This window comes from Salmo trutta, chromosome 24 (assembly GCF_901001165.1).
Source record: "Salmo trutta chromosome 24, fSalTru1.1, whole genome shotgun sequence".
Classification (NCBI taxonomy): Eukaryota; Metazoa; Chordata; class Actinopteri; order Salmoniformes; family Salmonidae; genus Salmo; species Salmo trutta.
The window spans coordinates 29,403,026-29,421,221 of record NC_042980.1 but is presented as its reverse complement, the minus strand read 5'-3'; the positions used below and the strand labels follow the sequence as shown (position 1 = coordinate 29,421,221).

The window sequence follows — 18,196 nt, the reverse complement described above, 5'->3', positions numbered from 1 at the left end:
TCAAACAATGATTTGAAAATAGCTACTAGGACTAGGTGAATACTGGTATGAAATCTGAATATATCTACATTGTTTAGCTAGCTAGCTAGGCTAATATTTTAAGAGTTTTAGCTAACATGCCACTAGGATATTGAGCAAGATGGTCAGCTAGCCACCAACAGCATTGACCCCGACCCTAGCTAACACATTGTCTGCGAAATTTTTTCAAATTCGGTGTCGGGGCATAAAATACAATTTCTGGTCCACCTGCCACTGTATCAAGTAGATAATCATTTTTACCAGCCAAAATATTTTTGTTCACTGAAATTACACCAACAAAACAGATGAGCATGCTTTGTGATGTTTATAAAACAAATGTATAACTAGTAAGAAGTAGTGGTATATTGTTTTTTTTTGTTTTGTTTTTTTAGTCTTTTACACGAAATATCAGATACACAAAAATACTCACCTGCCCCTTTAAGTGTTGGGCGGTTACCGTGGTAACGTGACTCGAGGAGGGTTGCCATGTTCCCGGTTTCACTGACATATTGGACTACCTTAAACGATGCTGCAGTTGCAAATGTATTGGTCGCGGGAGCAGTGGCGGTTCTAGACCATTTCAACTGGGGGGGCCAAGCTGGGGCCAGTTGTACTGTTAGAGGGGCCAGTTACATTAGACGTTATTGTTGTCATATCGTTTTCTTCACTGCATTGCAGGCATTAGTTATGTAAAAACTATTTCATACTCGACATTTAGGGTGTGCCACAAGGGGGTCCAAAATTGTTCTCACGGGCACTGGCCCCCCTCCAGAACCGCTACTGCGCGGGAGGCAGGTTTTTGGGCTACTTCTAAATTGCGCCGCGGCTGCCATGGCATTTCACTTTAAAAATGTATGTATATATATATATATTTTTTAATGATTTCTGATCGTCTTCAGCTGTGTTCGAATACTCATACTAACTGTACTATTAGTGACGTGAATTTAGTATATAGTATATTTATTGGTCATGGTATGGATATAGTTAGTATGCCAAAAGTTCCCGTTTGACGAACTAAATTCGCCAAAATACGAAGTATACGTACAGTGGACACTAGTCACCACTAATACGCTGAGCTTCTCAGTCATGTTTTATTCACTTCAGAGTGGAAACATCATAAAATACCTTTCTTTCCCAAAAACAGCTGTCTGTATCGAGCTCACTGGCGCAGGGAACTCTGGACATGGAATAGGCTAGTTGATCAAATGTTTCCTGTTCGCAAAAGACAGCTTCGGAACAGATCCAGTTGATTGATTTGATAGAATGTTGCACTTCACTAGTGATAAGTCAAATCAAGACATAGAAAGGGAGGAAGACAGGTTGAGTAGAGACATGAATGTGATTGAAAGAACCAGGATTTTCATGTATATTTTCTACTGTGTTTTTATTTTTTGGCTTTATATGGTATTTTTACTTACACCTGAATGTACCTGGCCCAATTCACCTGGCCCCACTCTACCTGCCTGTTGCTCCCCATGAAATCACAAATCACATAATTTACACACCCCTCTCACTGGGCATCACCGCATCCCGGCCGGGGCTCAGCCATCTCCATAACCTTGCCCACCAGGCGAACCGGGGCACCCGCACCCCTCCCCGGACACAAAGACGTCTATATTCCTGCTGTGCACCTGGTGACCCTTTGACTTCTACAGCGAGTCCCAACCTGACTCACAGTCCCACCAGAGGACGGGCCCCGGCAGATGGGCGACCACCACCTAGCCCCCTACCTATCCAGAGCCCCATGTCAATGTCTTACGCCTTCTACCTGCCTGCCTGGACTCTCTCACATTCTGTGTCTGGCCTCTGGACCCTGGCCCTTCTGCAGGCACCTGGTAACCCATAAGTAAAGAAGGATGATGGTGGAGGAAGATGCCTTCCGTCCCCGACAAAAGCTTGGACCGAGTGCTGACTTTCAATAGATCGCAGCGAGTGTGCTGCTCTGCTACATACGCAACCCTGACCCAGAATGAGGTCGTCTACGAGTGATTTAGCACCAGGTTCCCCACAAACATGCAGTGCGCATCAGGAGAGGGGCGGCAAGAAGAGCTCCCACATAGAATGTGTAGAGTCCCGCACCCAGGCGGACGTGAGACCTGGCAGTGTCCATAACCGCTAAGCACATTCCATCTCTATTTAGTGCTCCACTGTTAGCGGGTCCAGCCAAAGCCAGCATTCAATTCAAACCTTCGCGGTTTAGAGTTAGCTAAATATACAGGGGACACGTGATTAAACGTTTCACCACAGCCGCTCTGTGATCAGACTGATGCCAGTAGGACAGTTTCATCAGTCGTCTCCCAGGACAACTCCCCCTCCCAGCCAAAGCCAGGGATGCGTTCGAGCCATCATTCTCTAATTGGCTTCCTGTCAAGGTCAGGATTCATTTACAAGAGCCCCGCAGCAAATCATTGAGTCTGGGGGTGCCTCCCTCACATTTTCATGCTTGACCGAAAGCCCCATATTCCAGGACCGACTGCCGCCTTCCGTTTAATGATCAACAGCTGTCACCATCTGCAGGACTCTCTTTGCGTACGGACTAGTACCGAGGTAACTCCCGTTCGGTTTGCATCGTTAGCGACACCTGAAAACAGGTGACATACAGGGAGGGATTTGAAGAGCCCTGCTTTAGGGCTATCTCGTTATCTCCCTTACTAATGCTAAGGACTCCTTAAGAGAGTCATAGTTACTCCCTCTGTTTACCAGCGCTTCATTGAATTTATTCACTTTGACATTCAGAGCATTGGGCAGAAATCACATCGCGTCAACACCCACCTCGGTCCTTCGAGATGCTTTGTTTTAATTAAAACAGTCGGATTCCCCCTGGTCCGCACCTGTTCTAAGTAAGCTACTAGGCGCCGGCCGATGCGACCCGCTGGTGACACCAGCGCGAACGGGGCCGGCGAGCACCGTCGCGAGAACCCACCCCGGTCCTCCTTCGGCCCCACCGACGAACCCCCGCACGCAGCCCCTTGCGAGACCACGCACGATATACCGCGAGATGGGCTGCACAACGAACTTCCAACGGTGGCGAGAGGAGGGCGACGGCGCGACTGCTCCCCCAGCCGTGGCTCGAGCCCCGCTTCGCACCCCAGCCTGACCGACCCAGCCCTTAGAGCCAATCCTTATCCCGAAGGTACGGATCTGACTTGCCGACTTCCCTTACATACATTGTTCTAACATGCCAGAGGCTGTTCACCTTGGAGACCTGCTGCGGATATGGGTACGGCCCGGCGCGAGATTTACACCCTCTCCCCCGGATTTTCAAGGGCCAGTGAGAGCTCACCGGACGCCACCAGAACCGCAAGGCTTTCCAGGGCTTGGGCCCCTCTCTTGGGGCGAACCCATTCCAGGGCGCCCTTCCCTTCACAAAGAAAAGAGAACTCTCCCCGGGGCTTCCGCCAGCTTCTCCGGGATATCGGTAGTGTCACCGCACTGGACGCCTCGCGGCGCCCGTCTCCACCAGTCCGTGGACATTCTGAAAGTAGTTTGAGGTCAGTAGGTCACAAATTCGAAAGTTTGAAAACATTATGTAAAATCTTGTGAGATTAAAATGGACAAACTAACGGGTGTGCAACGTATAGGCCCACTGAGTGGACATTCTGAACCTTGTTTGAGTCCAGTAGGTCACATGACCAAGGAGCTATGGAAATTATTAAGTTTGAAAAATGTATATAAAAATGTGTGACATGAAAATGGACAAACCAACAGGTGTGCCACGTGTAGGCCCACTGACTACGTTCTGAACCTTGTTTGAAGTCAGTAGGTCACATGACCAAGGAGCTATTGGAATTAGAAAGTTTGAAAAATGTATGTAAAAACATGTGAGATGATAATGGACAAACTAATGGGTATGCAATGTGTAGGCCCACTGAGTGTACGTTCTGAACCTTGTTTGAAGTCAGTAGGTCACATGATCAAGGAGCTATTGAAATTCAAATGTAAAAAAAAGTTTGTACTGATTCAACTAGGAATACAAAACACAGACCTGTGCAATTTTTCCAACATCATGACACTTATTTGGAGTCTGTGGCTCAAGTGGTTTGAAAGCTATTGAGGTTTGAAAGCACAAATATCCGTTGAATATCCAACCTGAATCTGTCTTTACCTCGGTCGCATTTGTCTAACATTGTGAGGTTATTTATAAATATGTTTACATGCACAGTAATACTTCGATATTAACCGGGGATATAACAGTGTTGAAAGTAAAAACAATCAGACATTGTCCCTTGTTTGAAAATAATTGATCTACTCACAATCAAATTATTGGCTCTTTGAAATGACATTGCGCAAAAATATCGGCCTAGAAAACAGTTTATTGCAGCAATGAAACAGAAGATTGGGCCAGCTAAAATACTCAGTATTAAAATTATAAAAAATATTCTGGGGGTCGTAAACCACCCAGTGGCAAATGGTGTAATTGCAACATATTTTACTGAGCGCAGAACACAAGCTTCAGGAAACGACGAAATACCTACAATTTCTGAAATGGTACGAAACACCAGAAATAGTTGGTGTCATTCGTTTGGCTTTATGTGCACGAACGTGATTTCAGCATTTTGGTATATCGCATACGTTTGTGATATCAGACACATGTGTAGATATTAAAATGTAAACGCATGATTTCTACGTGTTGCATGATGGGAAAATAGTCGGACAGTGATATAACCAAGTAAAACTAAAATTAATCGCTTCTCCGCTGCTCTCTCCACAACTGTATTCATGAACGTGATTAAACCCTGGTCGATATGATGCCTTATTATCTGGGGCCAAAGTGGTAACCGTCAGTCAAAAACATTTGCTCTAGAATGACTACCCCTCCACCGATGTGTACAACTCATACTTACCTGGCAAGGGAGATACCGTGATCAAGAAGGCGGTTCACCCAGGGTGAGGCTCAGCCATTGCACTCCGGCTGTGCTGACCCCTGCGAATTTCCCAAATGTGGAAATCTCGATTGCATAATTTATGGTAGTGGGGGACTGCGTTCGCGCTCTCCCCTGATCTTGCTGTTTAATAAAAATCAAATTAAAGTTTGTCATTGTTTGAGCCTGAGGTATCGAATAAATATGCTTTCAAAATTACAGATTTCAAAGCAAACTAGTCCTACTATTTACCACTAGATTCATTTTCTCTTTGGAATAGGCTGAATGTCTGATTTGTTATTGTAGCACTGGTTTAAATGCCTATAATGTGCTGATAATATATGGGTCAACTTCTACTTGTGAATGCAGGGCAGGTCATAGCCTTTTGGGGCCCTCAAGGCTTCAGCATGCTTCAGTTCGGCTGGCGCGAAGCGATCCAAAAGATTGTGCTCGCATTAAAAGACCTTTGCTTGAAAAACAAGAAAAAAGCAGCAATAGTACTGTTTGTCCATTTTGAGACGCTGTAGCTTCCTAAAAATAGTCAGAATTTATCGAAGATAACTCAAGAAATCGATCATTCATTTTTTGCAGAGGAGTTCTTAGTCGCGTAATTTTACATGATATCTTAGTTAGATGTAAAATTGCGCCACTAAGAACTCCACAGCAAAAATGTCAAAGTTTCTTGAGTTTTCTTCGATTAATTCTGACCATTTTGAGGAAGTGTTTGATGCAGTATTTCTCAATGAAAAAATGTGCATGAAAGTGAGTCGTTTCTTCTTGAATGACAAAAACTTTATTGAAGAATCCCTACTGTTGACCAATCACCAACGAATGGGTGTAGACTCGAAACTTTTATTGCATCAAATGGTTGTTTTATGTCTGTGTCTGTGTGAACTGAAAATGGGCCTCTGGGAGATTAAACACTGACAGAAGATTTACGATGTCTTTTGGGTGATAAAACTTAAAGAGACCGCATTCCAGAGCATGAGTTATTACTTCTGTTCTTTTAGGTACCTGGGAGAGATGACCCCAGGGCCAGACCCTGGTCTCTATCCTACAAATCAGCAGGGCTAGACAATCAGCCGAAATTGTTGCAACCCCTATTACTAGCTTGTTCAACCTCTCTTTCGTATTGTCTGAGATCCCCAAAGATTGGAAAGCTGTGTCATCCCCCTCTTCAAAGGGGGAGACACTCTAGACCCAAACTGCTACAGACCTATATCTATCCTACCCTGCCTTTCTAAGGTCTTTGAAAGCCAAGTTAACAAACAGATCACCAACCATTTAGAATCCCACCGTACCTTCTCCGCTATGCAATCTGGTTTCCGAGCTGGTCATGGGTGCACCTCAGCCACGCTCAAGGTCCTAAACGAGCTGTATTCATCGACCTGGCCAAGGCTTTCAAATCTGTCAATCACCACATTCTTATTGGCAGACTCAACAGACTTGGTTTCTCAAATGACTGCCTCGTCTGGTTCACCAACTACTTCTCAGACAGAGTTCAGTGTGTCACATCGGAGGGCCTGTTGTCCGGACCTCTGGCAGTCTCTATGGGGGTGCCATTGTTCAATCCTTGGGCCGACTCTTTTCTCTGTATACATCAATGATGTCGCTCTTGCTGCTGGTGATTCTCTGATCCACCTCTACGCAGACGACACCATTCTGTATACTTCTGGCCCTTCTTTGGACACTGTGTTAACCTCCAGACGAGCTTCAATGCCATACAACTCTCCTTCCATGGCCTCCAACTGCTCTTAAATGCAAACAAAACTAAATGCATGCTCTTCAACCGATCACTGCCCACACCTACCCACCCGTCCAGCATCACTACTCTGGACGGTTCTGACTTAGAATATGTGGACAACTACAAATATAGGTGTCTGGTTAGACTGTAAACTCTCCTTCCAGACGCACATCAAACATCTCCAATCCAAAATGAAATCTAGAATTGGCTTCCTATTTTGCAACAATGCATCCTTCACTCATGCTGCCAAACATACCCTTGTAAAAATGACTATCCTACCGATCCTTGACTTCGGCAATGTCATTTACAAAATAGCCTCCAACACCCTACTCAGCAAATTGGATGCAGTCTATCACAGTGCCATCTGTTTTGTCACCAAAGTCCCATATACTACCCACCACTGCGACCTGTATGCTCTCGTTGGCTGGCCCTCGCTTCATAGCCATCGTCAAACCCACCTCGCTTTATCTTGGCCAGGTCACAATTGTAAATGAGAACTTGTTCTCAACTTGCCTACCTGGTTAAATAAAGGTGAAATAAACAAAATTCTAAAACAATTTGCACACAATATATAGACTTTCTCTATTGTATTATTGACTGTATGTTTGTTTATTCCATGTGTAACTGTTGTTTGTGTCGCACTGCTTTGCTTTATCTTGGTCAGGTCGCAGTTGTAAATGAGAACTTGCTCTCAACTAGCCTACCTGGTTAAATAAAGGTGAAATAAAATGAAATAAAAAATGTGTGTGTTGTATTGACCTGCTCCTTTATTAATAAGTGAATAAAGATTTAGTTTAAGTATAACTGACTTGTGTGAAAAGTTTGTCTCACCTGATTTGATTGTAAAGAAATTAACCACAACAAGACTTCCGCAACCAACTTCGACTTGCCTCCAGAAAACATGTGCCCAAAAATCCCTCACCGAAGTCCAAAACTAACAAAAATGTCACAAAATGTAATCATAATGTATGCAAGAACTATTCCAAACTGATTCAGCTGGGAAGCATGCAGACTTTTTAAGCAAGATTTTGTTGGGCGGCTCCCCCACCTTGCGGTCAAAACATTTCAGTGGCCCCCCTTCTTGACAGCGGACCATTTTTATTTTTTTTCTCCTGCAATTCTACACATTTTGCCATGGGGCAAAGAGAAGCTTAGCAATTTTAGAATACATTTCATGCAATTCTATTCATTTTGCCATGGGGCAGAGAGAGAATCTGCAGTTCTAAAGCAAATTTCCTGCAATTCTACACATTTTGCCAAGACTTATGCCATGCTAATGATATCTGAGTGAGAGCGGCTAACAAAATCAATGGACTAATTTACAGATCAAAAAATTGTTAGCTGACATGGACAATTGAGTGATTGACAATGATCTTGTGTATTCTACTATTTTAACTCTCAACAGTAAGTTGAGACCCCGACTGAGTTCCTATTTTTATATATGAAAATATATTATTTTATAGATTTTTTGTTCAGGGCCCTAAGTGACTGCTTATCAAATGTTATTGGTCACATACACATATTTAGCATATGTTATTGTGGGTGTAGTGAAATGTTTGTTCCTAGCTCCAACAGTGCAGTAGTATCTAACAATTCACAACAATACCTCACAAATCAATGTCGGAGTGGCATTGACTAAAATACAGTAGACTAGACTACAGTGTATACATATGAGATGAGTAAAGCAGTATGTAAACATTATTAAAGTGACTAGTGTTCCATTATTATGGCCAGTGATTCCAAGTCTATGTTTATAGGGCAGCAGCCTCTAAGGTGCAGGGTTGCGTGGAAGCCAGCTAGTGATGGCTTATGATGGCCTTAAGGTAGAAGCTGTTTTTCAGTCTTTCGGTCCCAGCTTTGGCGCACCTGTACTGACCTCCCCTTCTGGATGATAACGTGGTGAACAGGCAGTGGATCGGGTGGTTGATGTCCTTGATGATCTTTTTGGCCTTCCTGTGACATCGGGTGCTGTAGGTGTCCTGGAGGGCAGGTCGTTTGCCCCCAGTGATGCATTGGGCAGACTGCACCACCCTCTGGAGAGCCCTGCGGTTGCGGGCGGTGCAGTTGCCGTACCAGGCGGTGATACAGCCCGACAAGATGCTCTCAATTGTACATCTGTAAAAGTTTGTGAGTGTTTTAGGGGCCTGGAGCCAGCCCTGTGTGAATGGATTGTTTTGGCTCTCAGACAGAATGGATGGATTGGGGTGTTTTATTTGCTTAGATAATAAAATATAGAACAGTTTGTCATTTAAACCCACAATAAAGAATAGATTGCTGTTCATTCTAACAGAAATACATTACATGTGTATACTGCTATGGTTAGTTCATTTGATCAAAAAGAAGAGGGAGAAAATTGATTGAATTACTTTTGGAGAATACATTACCTTGAAACGTGTGCCTGAAGTTTAATTGCCCAGCAACTGACAGATTCAGGACTCTCTTCAAACTGTATCGCGGAAGTTCAGCATTACACCATGATTGAAAATCCCGTATTAGCAGAGACTGCATTCACGGTAAATTCTGCATATTTCGGCTTAAACGGAAATTACTTTGACATTTCTATCACGCAATCTGTAGGGGGCCCTATAAAATCTATTTTATTTTTAGCCTGATTCCATTTAGTTATATCCAAAATTCAGTTTTTCCAGCTTTCCATTTTCCCTTGTTTTTTCTGTTTTTCTAAATTATATAAATTTTTTAAATAGAAAAAAAAAACACTAAATTGGATGTTGTAAGTGCACAACAATGCCTAAACCACATCAGGAGACCACATTTGCGGTCTGTGACAGATTACAGAATTAAAATGTTTGGGTGTAGTTACCCTTTAATTCCAGTGCACACCTAGCAAGAGGCTAGCAGTAAGTTGTTGTTTAGCAGTGTTTTTGTAGCACACATGTGATGCACAGGGGGCTGCTGAGGGGAGTACGGTTCATAATAATGGCCAGAACGGAGCAAATGGCATCAAATACCTGGCAACCATTTGTCTGATGTATTTAATACCATTCCACTCCAGCGACTACCACGGGCCGTACTCCCCAATTAAGGTGCCACCAACCATTGATTGATGTAAATAATCATGATATCAATCTGCCGGGTAAGCACTGGCTACTTTGTAGTTAACATTTGATTGAGACGGATTTTGGGATGGATTTTAAAGGGCCTTGAATCTGTAACGCTTCAGCGATACGGATTGAATAGAGCCCCTAAACATCGTGACGTGTTTCATTACGCCGTGCTTCATATTCACGGAGTCTTGCTAAGCTAACGTTACTGAATAGGCAAGTGTAGTGTTTATAACGCAAGATGGAGGAGAGCCTGTCTCTCGTTAGAGATCACATTTATTTGGGGAGATTTTAAAATATGACCTATTCATTAAATACAGGATAAATATATTGTTTTGTTTCAGGTGATAAAGCATGTTTTGTTTAGTTACTTTTTTCTCAACTTGTTTCTCCAACTTTATAGCAAGTCAAGCTAGCTTCCACTGCAGAACAGTTAGCTAGCTAATATTAGCTAGCTAAAAACTAAGCTCGGTTGAAGACAACTTTAGCTAGCGACTTCCACCTAATAATTATAATAAAAAACAAACGTCAATACCATCACAATGAACTTAAATGGAAAGCAACAGTCATATAATATAATTGGCTTAACCGCCAATGTGTAATAATTAACATTACCAATAAAATTGTACTCACCTTTAGGAATGGGTAATTGTTTAGAAGTTGCTAGCGATCCTATAAAGCCATTGCCCAAACCAATATATTTTCATCTTCTTCTGTGGTTTGGTAACTTCCTGTTCTTCGACTGACTGTGACTGAAGAAGACGCAAAGTTCGGAAGATTTCAAAGGATGCGGCGTCCGTCTCGGAACAGAGCCTTCAACCGTTGCGATTCCACTCCCTATCTGGGAACCATAAATTAAATGGATTTTTGGAACTGGGAGATGGAATAAGGGTTTGTTCCGTCCACTACACACATCGACCTGGTATTGCTGTACCTCTAGGCAGGAACGGTGCACCCCCTAATGTTGTTAAAATAAATACAATTTAATCGGATCAAAGAGTCAGATCTTTCTTTGCTAGCAGTGTCCCATTTGAGATTATTCTTATCAGTGTCAGTTCCTGCAAAAAAAGAAATTGCTGTATATGTGAAACTGTCGACATACTGTTGATATTCATGCATTTGTCAGAAGTCTTTGGATTTGTCCGTTATTTTCACACATTTTCTGTTGGAAAAGTTTTTGTTTATACATTTCCTTTAAAAACAGCCCATATATATTTTGCATAATTTATACACATAAAAACGGCATTGAACGTTACATTGAAATTAGTTAAAGTACATGTTGTTCATTTAAAACCAATAAAACAACCTTGAATAAAAGCACATTCTCTTATAAACATCCAATCTGTAAACGCCATTTAAAATGTGTACAAATTATTTAACAAAAGTAAAACATTTTTAAGACATGAAAACATGTTCAAACGTCACTTCGTTAAAAAGCTGTCTTCGGTCCTTTGTACAAGAACCGGGTGAGTCCTTATCAAACTCGTCTGCACTCCTGCTCTTCCGAACCAATTACCATCCTGTCCTTCGGGGCCCAGAGGAGATCCCTCACCTAGGCGCTGTCAGGCCGTGGCCGCCGGGACCTTGGGCGAGACCTTGGGTGTTGTGGGGGTCCTTTCGCCTGGGGTCGAGGCCCCCTTTCTTTTGTACCACCCCAGGGCTTCCGTGGCTACTATTGCCACTGCCTGGGGGATGGTCTCTACTCGTTTCGCTACCAGCAGGTTGCGGGAGGACCACAGTGCATCATTCAGACACGTGAGGGTGGGCCAGAGCTTGGTGAAGGCCTTCGATGGAATAGGCATTCGGACCACCCCATACAGCACGAGCTGGGGCGTTAGGTCCTCCCCACTGGCAGACACAGGGAGATCAGGAGATGCTTCCTTCCACAGGTCTCTGGCGGCTCTGCACTTATTTTCACCAATCCAGGACCTTCTGGAACGGTGCACACCCTACCTGGGGAAATAACAGCGTTGAAAGTAAAAGATCAGCTATTGAATGTTGTGCGTTTGCCTCTTGGTTGAAAATAATTTATCTACTCACAATTGGATGCATGACTCTTTGCAATGTCATTGTACAAAAATATCGGTTTACAGAACTTTTTATTACAACAATGAAACACCGATTGGGAAGTAGCCTACGATTCACAAAATACAGCCAGCTAAAATACTCAGTATAAAAATTATGAAAAAGTAGTACATTCAGCTATGGTAGGTCAAAACGCCCACATATAATAGTCAGGCTATTTTGACACAGTATGTGCATGGCACATAAGTGTTTCTTACCGCTAAGAAAAACATTTATCCCACTTAATATTACTGTAGCCCAGCAAGCCTATACTCTGTTTTGTGGATGAATTGCTAGACTTACTGTCTCTCCCCCATATCTGGGGGTCGTAAACCACCCAGTGGCAAATGGTGTAATTGCAACATATTTTACTGAGCGCAGAACACAAGCTTCAGGAAACGACGAAATACCTACAATTTCTGGAATGCTACGAAACACCAGAAATAGTTGGTGTCATTCGTTTGGCTTTATGTGCACGAACGTGATTTCAGCATTTTGGTATATCGCATACGTTTGTGATATCAGACACATGTGTAGATATTAAAATGTAAACGCATGATTTCTACGTGTTGCATGATGGGAAAATAGTCGGACAGTGATATAACCAAGTAAAACTAAAATTAATCGCTTCTCCGCCGCTCTCTCCACAACTGTATTCATGAACGTGATTAAACCCTGGTCGATATGATGCCTTATTATCTGGGGCCAAAGTGGTAACCGTCAGTCAAAAACATTTGCTCTAGAATGACTACCCCTCCACCGATGTGTACAACTCATACTTACCTGGCAAGGGAGATACCGTGATCAAGAAGGCGGTTCACCCAGGGTGAGGCTCAGCCATTGCACTCCGGCTGTGCTGACCCCTGCGAATTTCCCAAATGTGGAAATCTCGATTGCATAATTTATGGTAGTGGGGGACTGCGTTCGCGCTCTCCCCTGATCTTGCTGTTTAATAACAATTATTTTAACGTGTGTCACTGATCAGAGGATGAACCTGAGATGAGTTGATCTATGTAGGGTAATGTATGCATTTGCTTTAACTTTGGCGTTCTTTCTTCATTGCATGAATGCTTTCAGAATTACGGATTTCAAAGCAAACTAGTCCTAGATTCATTTTCTCTTAGAAATAGGCTGAATGTCTGTGACTTCTTATTGTAGAACTGGTTTTAATGCCTATAAATTAGAGGTCGCCCGATTATGATTTTTCAACGCCGATACCGATTATTTGGGGGCCAAAAAGGCAGATAACGATTAATCAGCCAATTATTTTATTTATTTGTAATAATGACAATTACAACAATACTGAATGAACACTTATTTTAACTTAATATAATACATCAATAAAATCAATTTAGCCTCAAATAAATAATGAAACATGTTCAATTTGATTTAAATAATGCAAAAACAAAGTGTTGGAGAAGAAAGTAAAAATGCAATATATGCCATGTAAAAAAAGCTAAGGTTTAAGTTCCTTGCTCAGAACATGAGAACATATGAAAGCTGGTGGTTCCTTTTAACATGAGTCTTCAATATTCCCAGGTAAGATGTTTTAGGTTGTAGTTATTATAGGACTATTTCTCTCTATACGATTTGTATTTCATATACCTTTGACTATTGGATGTTCTTATAGGCACTTTAGTATTTCCAGTGTAACAGTATAGCTTCCGTCCCTATCCTCGCTCCTACCTGGGCTCGAACCAGGAACACATCGACAACAGCCACCCTCGAAGCAGCGTTACCCATGTAGAGGAAGGGAAAAAACTACTCCAAGTCTCAGAGCGAGTGACGTTTGAAACGCTATTAGCGCGCACCCGGCTAACTAGCTAGCCATTTCACATCGGTTACACCAGCCTAATCTCGGGAGTTGACAGGCTTGAAGTCATAAACAGCGCAATGCATTGCGAAGGGCTGCTGGCAAAACGCACGAAAGTGCTATTTTGAATGAATGCTTACGAGCCTGCTGGTGCCTACCAACGCTCAGTCAGACTGCTCTATCAAATCATAGACTTAATTATAACATAATAACACACAGAAACACGAGCCTTAGGTCATTAATATGGTCGAATCCGGAAACTATCATCTCGAAAACAAAACGTTATTCCTGTTACATTGCACAACCTTCAGTGTTATGTCATAATTACGTAAAATTCTGACAAATTACCCAAAGTGTTGCATATACCCTGACTGCGTGCAATGAACGCAAAATGACACAATTTCACCTGCTTAATATTGCCTGCTAACCTGGATTTCATTTAGCTAAATATGCAGGTTTAAAAATATATACTTCTGTGTATTGATTTTAAGAAAGGCATTGATGTTTATGGTTGGGTACAGTCGTGCAACGACTGTGCTTTTTTTCGCAAATGCGCTTTTGTTAAATCATCCACGTTGGGCGAAGTCGGCTGTCTTTGTTAGGAAGAAATAGTCTTCACAGTTCGCAACGAGCCAGGAGGCCCAAACTGCTGCATATACCCTGACTCTGTTTGCAAGAGAAGTGACACATTTTCCCTAGTTAAAAGAAATTCATGTTAGCAGGCAATATTAACTAAATATGCAGGTTTAAAAATATATACTTGTGTATTGATTTTAAGAAAGGCATTGATGTTTATGGTTGGAGCAACGTGTACCTAAGCGATTATATGCAACGCAGGACAGGCTAGATAAACTAGTAATATCATCAACCATGTGTAGTTAGTGATTATGATTGATTGATTGTTTTTTATAAGATACGTTTAATGCTAGCTAGCAACTTACCATAGCTTCTTACTGCATTCGCGTAACCTCGTGGAGTGCAATGTAAAGCAGGTGGTTAGAGCATTGGACTAGTTAACCGTAAGGTTGCAAGATTGAATCCCTGAGCTGACAAGGTAAAAATCAGTCGTTCTGCCCCTGAACAAGGCAGTTAACCCACCGTTCCTAGGCCGTCATTGAAAATGAGAATGTGTTCATAACTGACTTGCCTAGTTAGATAAAGGTCTAAAAATAAATAAAAATAAAATATAAAAAAATGAAAAAATAAAATAAAATCGGGCAAATCGGCGTCCAAAAATACTGATTTCCGATTGTTATGAAAACTTGAAATCAGCCCTAATTAATCGGCCATTCCGATTAATCGGTCGTCCTCTACTATAAATGTGCTGATAATATATGGGACAAGGTGTACTTGTGAATGCAGGGCTGGTCCTAGCCTTTTGGGGGCCTGTCATGCCAAATAATGTCCCCCGGCCAAATAGTGTCCCACTCTACATCACAATGGGATTGCATGAGTTCTAACTTCTGTTGCTAGGGTTGTTGCTAGAACTTGCAACATTATGACCGGATTACGTAATGAACCAACACGTTCGTTGCTATGCTGGTTGCTCGGCTACCTCGTAGAGGTCGCAAAGGAAGGCAGACGCCGGCAGTTCTATTTCACCTCAGAAGCGCTAGCTCAGTAGCAAGCGGTAAATTGCCGCGTGCCGCTTAGTCCGGCCAGAGTGGTTCGCTTGTGGGCGTGCTGGCATCATATGGGAGCATATAGCAACACCTTCAGTTGTGCATCAAGAATTGAGCATGGCAAATTTGTATGGAGGTCTGGTTATGAAAAGGGTAAATAGTTACATAGTAATATGCTCTAAAACTCTCTGTTAACAAACAAACTTTGCTGCCCCGTTTCCAATCGTCCACATGGCTGGGAGAACTTATTCAAATAAGTAAATACATTTCTAAAATGTAAAAAAAACAAAAACACTTTTATTAGCTAACTAGCTACAGTGCAGGCTAACTCAAATAGTCTGCTAACGTAGCTAACAGTAGTTAGCTATCTAGCCAACTTTACATACTGTATAGATAGCTAGCTAAGTGAATTAAATATCACCAGCTACCTAACTTCATATTAGCTAGCTATCTTGATCTATTTATCACTGTAAAAAAAAACTGTAAATGCATTTGTAGCTAGCTAGCTAACAGCCTCCATGGCAAAAGGGTGAAAGGATAGCAGCCCCAACTGTCAAAGTGAGAAAGTAGGCTATTCTGGATAGTGCAGGTACTTTTGTGTAGTTCCAGTCCCTAGAAGTGAGGATGGAGATAATAGTAACATAATATTCAGTGTGTTCTAATTTGAGTATAATGAAGTCTATTTCTTGTGAGGTTTTCTGTCCTCAGATACAGAGAGCTGTGAAAGCCTGTCTGCAGATGAAGAGGTCCCAATAAAGAGCAGTGGTTCTCAGTCCTGGGGACTCAAAGGGGGGCACATTTTGGTTTTTGCCTTAGCACTGCACAGCTGATTCAAATGGTAAACTCATCATCAAGCTTCAAGTGGTATTTATGTATTAATTTGTGATGCTATCCTTGATATGATCCTGCGTGTGCACATGCATCTATCAATCCAATGTTATCATGATTTGGTATAAGGGATATTATACTTTAGTAGTCCACAATGACCTGGAGATGTAAAAGTTTAATAGTTAAATTATCTTCCATCTTCCTACAGATACCGTGTAACTGGAGATTCCTGCTTACAGTTACCGTGTATGGCACTGCAAGGTTGGGTGACCAAGGCCATCTGGGACTGCCTCCTGGAGGAATTCAGGCGTGTGAAGGCTACCTGTGTCCTGCATAACTTCATGAGGATGGACATGAGGACCAGGAGGGGATCTGTAGCTTGCCACTGTGTGCCAGAGGAGGAGTCTGCTGGTCTGCAGGATGTTAAAAGGATGGGGTCCAACAACGCAGCAACAGAGGCAGTCCTTTTGTGGGCGATCTTCACCTACTTCTTCAGAGGGTGTTGTTACCTGAGGTCATCTTGAGTGACCTAGGTCGTGAACTCTGGAACAAGGTAATAACATTACAGGCTATATTCTGTCACCAACTATATAAATAGCCAAGTTTATTTACTGATGTGCGATTTCCTTGCTATTGCAAACAGTCTTACCCTCTGCAGAGATGAGGAACCCTCCATGACACGATACCATCAGAAAACATATTTTTACTTTTTTCATGCTGTGCACCTGGCACCATTTCCCAGTCCCGATTCCAGTCCTCGTCCTGGGTCCAGGCCTTCGAAGGTGTCCACACTCTACCCAGAGTTCAGCGTCCACTGCTTCTGGCGGAAATACGTGAGAAAAGGTAAGAAGGTGGCCCGGTGCAGGAGATGCGGCAAGCATTTTCATGTGTCTTGTTTGTCTCATGTTGTCAATGTGGATGAATTTGTCTGTTCATCGTGTCTATCGTCCGTCATCTGTTTCGTCCGATGTTTTCCCCACCCTTGTTTTCACTGCTCCCCACCTCAAGACGGTAGGTATTTTACTACATTGCATCTTGTTGTATATTATATGTTATTGTAAATAACCTTAATAACCTGTTATACAAATTTAAAACAATATTACAAAGATGTTTTTTTGCAGACATTGGCTGTGAAGTTGGTAAGTATATACCATATGTATTTGTCTTGAATTCCAAGTCATGTTTACAAGCATGTAAACATTTGTATATTTTTCCATTGGTTTGCTGGCAAATATTTGTAACTTGCTTGAAATGGCTGTAAATTAATACATTTGCATATTAAATGTATTCATTGCAAGTAACATTTTCAATTGACTGTTCAGTTGCCCAGTTACAGACTTACTGGTCCTTAACCCCTTCTCCCTAGCCATTAATCTTTTGTGTCCAATTCCAAATCAAATTTTAGGCAAGGGTTGGTATGGAATTTGACATTGGTTTCTAGTTAGTGTTTGCATATCTGGAGGTTCTAGATTTGTGTATGTAATATAGCAGAAGTGTCCCGGAGTCCATTACACAGCCGGTTTGAGTCATCACCATATTGCTACACCTATCCAAGCCCCATCAGGTCAAGCACTACAAATATAGAGTAGGGGGTTAAAGGCCTTAATTAAAAGCAAAATCCTTCTCTCGGCCTGTACCTTGACGTGGTGAGAGGGCTTCCAACTTAACCAGTCCCATGTTATTGAACCCCTGACTGAGACTGTCGAGGACAAGTGACAGGAAGAACTAGCCACAGCACCTGATCAAGCATCTCTTCATTCTGCCGCTTTCCTCTCCTCATCCTTTAACTCTTTCTCTCCTCTCCCTCCAGATGAAGTTCTGCATCTAGTGAAGTCTGATTGCCCAATAATCTGCCCACTAAACCAAAAAATTGAATTAATGTTTTCATTTTATTAGCTAAATAAAACTTGTTTAAACAGAGAAATTGTAGCGGAAATCTGTCTTGTTTGCATAGCAATGATGAAAATAACGTAATTTAGGCTGTAATGAGCTCCAAAATTCTAATCATTAGGTCATCACACCGTTGATATAGCAACGGACTCTAATAGTTTATCGAATCCCATTGTGACATAGAGGGGGATACTATTTGGTTGGAGGACATTATTTGGCATGACAGGCCCTCAAGGCTTCAGCATGCTTCAGTTCGACTGGTGCCTAGCGAACCAAACGAGCATGCTCATATA

At 42.3% G+C, this 18,196-nt stretch overlaps 1 long non-coding RNA gene and 2 other non-coding genes across 3 annotated transcripts; all 3 read left to right on the top strand.

The window, feature by feature from the left end:
• The first annotated feature begins 4,854 nt into the window (after nt 1-4,854).
• On the top strand, nt 4,855-5,018 carry LOC115161706 (U1 spliceosomal RNA). The gene has a single exon (XR_003869396.1). It is a non-coding gene; the product is annotated as a U1 spliceosomal RNA (small nuclear RNA).
• A 7,507-nt stretch (nt 5,019-12,525) lies between these two features.
• On the top strand, nt 12,526-12,689 carry LOC115161705 (U1 spliceosomal RNA). The gene has a single exon (XR_003869395.1). It is a non-coding gene; the product is annotated as a U1 spliceosomal RNA (small nuclear RNA).
• A 3,792-nt stretch (nt 12,690-16,481) lies between these two features.
• Nucleotides 16,482-17,933, top strand: LOC115161060 (uncharacterized). The gene is made up of 2 exons (XR_003869169.1): nt 16,482-16,566; nt 16,657-17,933. It is a non-coding gene; the product is annotated as an uncharacterized LOC115161060 (long non-coding RNA).
• The last annotated feature ends 263 nt before the right edge of the window (nt 17,934-18,196 follow it).